Below are 9,594 nucleotides of genomic sequence, written 5' to 3' on the forward strand. Positions count from 1 at the left end.
CCATTTTGGAGGCACTGAACGGACCATAGACTGTAAAGGAACGGACTTGCATATTTGGCTGATTATTGCTGCTGAAAAATGGTCGTGTTTTGGTCTGTACTAATCGGTCGCACCGAGAAAAAACATTTCGAGTTCTATAGACTGCCAAAAGTTAAAGAGAAGAGTGGAAAAAATGGATGAAAGAAGGCGTTTGTGGTTGAGAGAGGCACAGCATTAGCCACATGTGTAAATGAAGCATTGACTATAGCTAAAATGTTGACGTAAAGTAGCTAGCTATGGCTACATTCACACTGTCAGTCCAAATCCGATTATCTTTACATCCGATTGGAATCTGATCTAAAATGATGCCCACATTGTGTATCGCAACTGTTCAGATCCGATTTGTGTGTTCATGCAGTTCTTTGGCAATATGGAAATGACATTGCATTGATGGAGGGGTTTGCATTTGCTATAGAGATGTTGTCTTATTGAAATTTTACAACATGGAAATGTGTAGCTGCCGCGCTGGACTACTGCGTCTTTAGCCTGTTGCAGAACTGTAGGAGGGTGGTGTGCACAGCTTTTTTTCTGCGCTCTTATCTGCGCCGGTTTCAAAAATAATAATTTTCTGCTTGTCAGGCACTTTGCAACAACACAGCCTTGTTTCGGCAGCGACTTTCAGCATGTTCCCTATAAGAACGTCTGACGTTCTCTTTCATCATCTCGTGTTCAAGATCCACCTATGGGAAGGGCATCCGTACCTGACCTCTGCAGAAGCATCCAATTGCAAAGAGTCTGGCTAGACAGACAGAAGCGCGCAGCCAATGCCCGGTAAGGCCCCGCCCCCTTACCTAGGGCATATAACGCCTGCAAGCGCTGCTATTCTCCAGTTGACATTCGCTTCTCGCGATAAGTGGCAAGTGTTCGAAGGGTGGTGTGATGGACGTGGTCTCACATCTTATCAGTGCTCAGTTCCTGATATTTTGGATAAAAGACCTCCCTTGTAGCCGCCTACCTGGCTGCGATTTCGGCCTGTCATGTGGGTTTTGAGGGCTCAACAGTCGGGCAGCATCCTCTAATCTGCAGATTTATGAAGGGTGCCCGTCGCTCTTTGTCAATTGTCAGGAGAACCTTACCTAGGGGCATATAACGCCTGCAAGCGCTGCTATTCTCCAGTTGACATTCACTTCTCGCAATCTCTGCATGTATAAAGTTCGGCTGGATTTACACTGCTCACTTGCGTGTCTTCAGGAGGACATATCGCCTGATCAGCCTCCGCCAGACGTGACTTTTGTTTTTCAGCCTATCAGCTGTGTTCTGCATCTGGAGCCACCCGCGCTCTCGCCGTTCTCACCAACTCCTCCTTCCACGGCTGCCCGCCACAGATTTTTCGGGGTTCTTCGCCGATATGTCACTTTCTAAACCTGCCGCTTCTCCGGGGAACAGCCTATCACAAGCCTGCAAGGAAAGGCCCGCAACAAACCCCCCGCACCACGGCAGAATAACCCACCGCCTGCTAAGCACTGGGGAAAATCGACTCCCGCCGCAGGCTGCGGCTGGAAGATCATCTAACACTACCCCCACCGACTCGAAACGCAACCGGCCTGCCTGATGTTCGGCCGATGGGGGCATCGAGTCCGCGTTCACTGGCCACGAGCCCTACGGACTCTCTTCTTGTCCCAGAACCCTTGTCCAAAATACGCAGGGTTTCCCGCGGACGGGTCGGCCCCCCCCTCTCGCCCAGCTCAAGTGTTTAGTGGACTTTGTGTGTGCCCAACCCCCCCCGGAGAGAAAGGATCTCTCTCCGCAGAGAGAATTCAGCTCCTTGCAGGGAGAGAAAATCTCTCTGAACCCCGGCATGCCGCCCCTAATTTGTCCACAATGGGACGCCATTGCATCATAAATGAGCCAGCTGGGCTTACACAGCTCCATTGCGACTCGGGTGGGAACGCTCGCCAGTCACGAATGGGCGTGGCAAGATGTTTCAGCTCCTGAGTGGTTGATGTATACAATAATGCAGGGTTACAGACCTCAGTTTGCTATGAAACCCCCGCGTTTCAACGGCATTCTCTCTTCAAATACAGAAGAGAGTGCCTCACACATTCTGAAAGAGGAAATATCCTCCCTCCTAGACAAGGGAGTGATTCAGTTGGTGCTCCCCAATCTGATAAATCAGGAATTTTATTCTCGTTATTTCCTGGTCCCAAAGAAGGATGGCTCTCTCCGTCCAATCTTGGACCTCCGGGTGTTGAACAAACATTTGAGGAAATACAATTTCAGAATGCTAACCCATGGCTCGCTCACCCGCGCCATAAAACAGAACGACTGGTTCACATCGGTCGACCTGAAAGATACTTTCTTCCACATAAGCATTTATCCTCCACACAGGAAGTTTCTTTGTTTCGCCTACCAAGGCACATATTACGAATTCACAGTTCTGCCCGTTTGGAATCGCCCTAAGTCCTCGTTGTTTTTGTCTATGTGCAGAGGCGGGTTTAGCACCCATGAGAATGTCAGGTCTGAGGATTCTGTCATACATAGACGATTGGCACATCATAGCCGAATCGAAGGAGAAAGTGTTGCAGGACACCTGCCGTGTGCTCGCGCACATCACATCTCTCGGGTTCAGAGTGAATGTGAGCAAGAACAATTTTATACCCAGTCAGAATGTCATTTTCCTGGGCTTGGAGTTGAGCTCAGTCTCCATGCGAGCACGTCTCCCTCAAGACTGCGTTCTCTCTCTAATGGACTGTCTGTCACAGTTTAGAGAGGGGGCGAAAGTACAATATCGCTCAGGCTGCAGGGTCTTATGGCTTCATCCGTCCATCAAAAAAAAGATTTATCACCCACACCCGGACAGGGTAGCTCTCTGGGCCTGGCCCTTGAGAGGACGAACCTAAGCGCACTGGGGCTTTCGCCGCGTGTTATTGCTACTATACAGATTGCCAGGGCTGTTTCTACACAGTCCTTATATGGCTGTAAGTGGCAAGTGTTCGAAGGGTGGTGTGATGGGCGTGGTCTCACATCTTATCAATGCTCAGTTCCTGATATTTTGTGTTTACTTCAAGACCTCATGGAAAAAGACCTCCCTTGTAGCCACCTACCTGGCTGCGGTTTCGGCCTGTCATGTGGGTTTTGAGGGCTCAACAGTCGGGCAGCATCCTCTAATCTGCAGATTTATGAAGGGTGCCCGTCGCTCTTGCCAGTTGTCAGGAGAACTGTTGCTGAGTGGGACCTCTCCATGGTGCTGGAGGCTCTGTTTCAGTTTCCTTTTGAGCCTCTAAGAAGTATTTCCCTGAAGTTGCTGTCTTTTAAGACAGTTTTGCTCTTGGCCTTGGCATAAGCTAAACGTGTCAGTGAGCTACATGCACTCTCGGTTCATTCCTCGTGCACTAAATTCTCTCTTAGTGGAGATAAGGTTTCCCTTAAGCCTAATCCGGCTTTCATGCCGAAATGCTTTCCTGCGTTCATTTTGGAGGTGTTGGAGCTGTCCGCTTTTCACCCTCCTCCTTTTTCCTCCCTGGAGGATCAGAGGCTAAATGCTCGGTGTCCCGTCCGTGCTTTACAGACATATATGACCAGGACCAGTGCCTTCCTTATTTTATGGGCACCCCCTCACAGAGGCCATATCTAAGCAACACCTCTCACATTGGCTGGTGAATACTATAGCCTTGGCATATGAATCAAAAGAGAGTGCAGCCCCCAGGGGACATCAGAGCTCATTCCACGAGGGGCTTAGGCTTTGTTTAGGGGAGTCTCACTGCAGGACATCTGCTCCGCTGCCAGTTGGACTTCTCCTCATACCTTTGTGCGTTACTAAAGGCTGGATGTCACCAGTATCTCGGTAGAACATTCGGTTTTAGGGGTGGGGTCTTCTTAGCCCTTCCCTGCAACCCCGTTGGAAGTAACGAATAGGAGTGAATGGGCCAGCAGGCCATGCACATTCCTGTCACCATGCATGCCTTCTGTGTATATATGTACATTTGTGTTGCTGGGGTTATTATCATGTGTGTGCAACATACATGTTTCATGTCCTGCACGTGCACAGCAGTTATGTGTGTGCGTCTGTATTGCAGGTTCATGATTATGGACGTCTCAGGCACCGCCTCCCTGGGGCGACCGTCCTTCTATGGCTTTCAGAACCTCACTGTGAGTGTATTGGGCAATCGGGGAGCTGTCCATGTCTCTCCCATAGGTGGATCTCGAACACGAGATGATGAAAGAGAACAATAGGTTACTATCGTAACCCCGGTTCTCTGAAACATCGAGTGGAGAGATCCACCAGCTTTGCCCTGCTTGCCGCAGGAGAAGCGAATATACTTACTGGAGAATAGCAGCGCTTGCAAGCGTTATATGCCCCTACGTAAGGGGGCGGTGCCATACCGGGCATTGGCTGCACGTTTCTGTCTGTCTAGCCAGACTTGGTGCAATTGGATGCTTCTGCAGAGGTCAGGTACGGATGCCATAGGTGCATCATAGGTGCTTTCCATAGGTGATTCTCTCCACTCGATGTTTCAGAGAACCGGGGTTACGATAGTAACTATTGTTTACATTTTACGTGGCGTGAGAAAGTCACATACCTCGCAAAATCCTTTCAGAGCGTTCAGACTGAAGCGGATTTCCTGTGATTTGAATAGGAGTTCATACCACATATAGATGTAGCTTGAAACGGATTTCGTGTGCTTTTTTTGGACTGACAATCTGAACGTAGCCTATGTCAGGGTAAGAAATAGAAGGAAGAATAGCGGTAAGGGCTAGAGAAGCTAGCTCGTTCGGATCTTTACCACATATTAACTTTAGTTCGTCAAATTTCTGCGCTCTTTCCTGCTCACTAAGTCCTTCTCTATATGATTTCGTTTTTTTGTGCGTATACTATTCTGTGTTATTGTTAAGCCCCACAAAAGGCACCAATACGTTATAAAGCACCATAAAGTTTTCGTGCACTATATTATAAGTGTTCAGAAGCCATTCTAAAGTCTAATGTGAGGTAGAAATTAATATTTAAGTCATTAAATTCAAATCACGTAAACTCTTCCCTCCGCTGCGGCTGTCAGTCATTCTCCATTCAGCATTCAAACAGCGTGTCGCGGTCGGTTACGACCATAGACTGTGGTTACGACCATGGTTACGACAGTCAACACGTTGAAACTCTCTCCAAGGTGATTCAATGTTAATATTATTATACTTGATCTGTAGATAAAGGTCTATGGTTTAGCATAAAATGACTTTATCTTCTTGTTGGACTGCATTGCTGTACCTTAATCATGTTACTTTCTACCAGGTGTCTGTTAGATCACAACACAGGAGTAGAGAGCACTATAATTGTTATTCTCGCGCACAGTAACTGAAATTTAAAACTGTTAAAAGTAAAGGCTGAATAAACTATTGCATAGATAGATACTGTATAATACACTACGCATCAATGTCTTTCCTCTTGTAGTTTTGAACTTTCAATGCAAACTCGACGAGCTGCGACTCAATGTTGTTTCAAGCGCATCATTCTACGCTCGGGATGCGCTCAAGCACTTTGTGCCGCACTGTGTTGGAGCCTTTCATATTATAATACTTTTGCGCAATTAAAGATTATTAATAGCCTTTCTTGTTTTATCCTATCTATCATATGTTTCTGCCTCATTAAACAGCTGCGCTATAAATTGAAAAAAGTCTTAATTTTATATAGCCTACATTTTTTTTATCTTTTTGATTTGTTTGATCTTGTTTTTCATTCATGTATTATACAACAGTACAAAGCAATGTGTAACGTTCTACCAGATTTAGTACTACACTTATTGTCTCTTATTTGTTCCCCACTAAACAATGTTTTTTTTCACTAAATGTTCAGATATTATCAAATTATTGTGCACTCGTGATTTTTCTAGAGTAAATTTTACTTCTGAATTATCCACCAATCTAGTTTATAATAGCATTTTTGTCATAATTATGATCATATATTTTTTGATTTGTTGTTTTTCTTTATAACGAAGTTGTCTGTATTAAGTAGATTGTGTTTAACACACAAAAGAGGGATTATCAGTTCAACACAGAATTATAGAAATTCTACTTGATTTAAAAAAAACTGCGCTTGTATCGGATCGGTATCGGTCGATACTCAGAATTTTGGGTATCAGATCGGTTCTGAAAAAACGGTATACAGTAAAAGAAATTGACACAGCGACAGAGTTTACTTTTGGTCATGTTTGGCGGGTTTGTGTGAATGCAACACAGACGGACGGTAAAATGGTGAAAATTAGGAAAGAAGAGAAAGAAATGGGTGGGGCCGAAAAAATAAAAATTAGAAAGAAAAAAATGTTGGCACAAGAGGCAGCTAAATGCTGCAGTCATATTGATGAGTCGGGAGAGAATGATGAGGAGGAGGAGAAGGGGGAGGAAGGAAAGCAGCAAGAGAAAGAAGAGCAGGAGGATGAGGAGAATGGAACCAGTACAAAAACAGTGACAGGTACAGGGGCAGTGTGCAGGGCTGGGTTGCCAATCATATTAGGCATATCAATCAATCAATCAAAGCTTGATAAAGAACACACAAACACACACAAAATAGAAAAATACAGAACAATATTACATATTTACATGATAAAATGCCAATAGTTCCACATACTAGATAATAACCTGACTGAAGCACAGATTTAATTAGAAAAAGTATTATTCTTAGTCATATTTATTACTGATATTCTTCTCATGTTCTTCTCATCTGTACAATCGGTAAGCAGAGGCAGCGTCCAGCACAGGGGAAGCTGAGCCAGGGAGAATTGAAAGTGAGGACACACACAAATATCTATTGTATGGGACTGCAGTATTTGAGTGGGTATTTGTTAGTTTTTGTAACTATTTTATCACTTCGACTGACTGTACACATCACATGCTGGTAGTTAGCAGTATACTCTGACTTGTGTGTTCGAGATTAGGTTTTGCTGACCTGATTGTGTTTAGTGCACCACTTGCTTTGTCAGGTGTCATCCTAAAATTTCTTGAATGTCTTCAGTGTAATCTGATTCTCTTTATACAATAAAAACACAATTAAAATAAAAAAAACTGCAAAATACTTCTGCTCATGCGCCAAGGCCTCTCCATCTTAAAGTCCCGGGCTTAATTTCAGTCCCAGTACGTCCCTGCTGATGGCTGAGCGTAGTGCGCAGGCTCAAACTGAGCTTGACGACGTAGATGTGACGTGAGCAACCTGTCTGATAGTTGTAAATCTTCTAGTAGCTGTGCCAAGACAAATCTGAATCACCTAATTCCTCAAAAACGTTGAAATATTTTGTCCCGTTGCTTTTATGGACTCTCTATCTGGGCTTCTCCCTTGACTTTATGCCTCCATGTCCCCTCGATTGCCTCATAGACAGTAAAAGATTGCCTGCGAGCTTCTGTCTGTATGGTAATTTCTCTACTGTGTGACATAGAGTCGCGTGGTTATGATGCAATCTTTAGCCTATTTTTACAAAAACGGCTTCTACGGGGCCATAACGTAAGATACAAAGTAATGGAGCCTTTTATACATTGTCGTGTTTCTTTAGAAATAAATAATGGACAAATGAACTCTTTGGACGCCTCAGATGTAAAGTTATTCGCTGTCAAAGTGACGCCAAACGAATAGGAGTCAATGGAATGCTAACAGCAGGTGAGGTGTGCTACAATGGCGGCCCCCAGGGAGGTTTCATTTTCCCGCTGATGGATTACCCCCTTGATTACAGTTTCGCTAGGTAGCCCCGCCCACCCACAGTGAAATCTCATTGGTCCAAAATGTGAAACTGTTTATTTAATATATATGAATTTATATGTTTATTTTTTATTTATAAATATTTATGATATCACTTTGGTTGATTTAAATTTAACGATTTAAATTAACCTGAAACACTAGACTAAGGCAGACTTTTTTTCTATAAAATGAAATATATTTTTAGAATTGTCACCGTACATTTCATGCTTCCATTCATGTGCCATTCTGGTAAAGCCTATAAATAATTGCTCAATGTCAGAAAGCAGCAGGCCATCGAGACCCTTTGGGAACATACACATCCTTAAATCAATAAATGTTTGATACAGTTCACGGATTCACTCATTCACTTCATTACTGTAGCTGCATAGCAAATATTTTATTCTATTTATGAAATGAAATATTCTGCAGGTGGCACTAGTAAACTGGACAAAAATGTTACACACATAGGCCTACTACTCACACAAGTAAATTATATTAAATAAATAGCTTGCTTTGACATTTTTCTACAAATATAGTTGCTTTTATAGCTTGACGATTCTGGTTTACATGTGGAGCACAGATGAGTTTGGTTTTGATCATTTACTGTTGTTAGCTTATTTAACCACCTTAACCTCTATTTAACCAGACAGCAAAATCAGCTGTCTGTTAGCAGCCACAGGTCTTGTCACGCAAAACAGTGTATGTTTGCTGAAGTATTAATTCCTGTATCAACAAAGTGTATGCAGAGGGAGGAACGCAAAACAGGACCTAATTTGACACAAATGTCAATTCTGATATCAGTGATGGTGTATTCAGTTAATTCCCAGGACTCCCCAGGGGAACTTTAAAAAGATGTGGTCAAGAATCCCACCCATCCCGCTGAGTTCAGATAACCCCGACATCCAGCGTCCTCTCTGTCACATTCTGCCGGCATTACATATTTGTTTCATGTTTCCAAACTGTGTTCATGGACCACATTTTGTGACTTCAGCCTCTAATTATTTATGTTTTTGACCCGTAACACCCAACGGTGTGACTTCACCCTCTAATTGTAAAAGAGTGTGTTCAATAAGGAACATTGTTCCAAATTCAGTTCTTACAGATCTTAAAAACATAAACATTTTTGTGAAATGAAATTGCACAGAATTTAAAAACAAAACTTTAGGGAAAAAATAACCTAATACTAACACTGATTAAGTGTACAATGTCATTTTTAAAACACTTTTTTTTTCAAGCATAACTCAATAATTATTTATATTTCAATAAAAAAAGAAAATTTCAATTTCAATAATTCAGTGATATCACAACAACCCCAAAATTGCATGTTATAAATAAACCCCAATATTGTAAAATGTTAGTTAGTTAGTTAGTTTCCCTTAATCCGTTCCCTGCTTTCATACTGTTCCTGCCTTGTTGAAGAAAAGAGAGTTAAAAATATCTAGTAAAAAATGTTTAGATAAATAGTTAAAATCACCATGAAATTAAAATGGACAATTCTTGTTTTCATGGAATATTGCAGTGTTTATTATAAATTATTTTTTAGTGCACTTCTTTTTTTTTATTGATGTGCCCTCCTATGCCCTCCCTCTTGCAGCATCTTTTCGCTGATGATGTGTACACTGGCACGAAGGCGGAGCAAACTGTCACTCAAATTAGATCCACCAATAGCAAACCACAACCTTCCAATCAATTCCCCACCCAGAACATCAAGTCACGCCCTTCATTGGATCTTGTTCCAGAAGCCGTTTCACTGATATGTTTGGCAATAGGGAGGAAAAGACTTCGGTTTCATTCTGACTTTAAATGAAACACACCCTTATGATTATTCCAAACTCATTTCTTGCAGTGTACAGTCTCAGATTTTCTGCATAATTTGTCAGTCTGATAAGAAATAATGTTTTTTT

Source organism: Siphateles boraxobius, unplaced genomic scaffold (genome assembly GCF_051911475.1).
Source record: "Siphateles boraxobius isolate OS27281-9 unplaced genomic scaffold, OSU_SipBor_1 25, whole genome shotgun sequence".
In the NCBI taxonomy this organism is placed as follows: domain Eukaryota; kingdom Metazoa; phylum Chordata; class Actinopteri; order Cypriniformes; family Leuciscidae; genus Siphateles; species Siphateles boraxobius.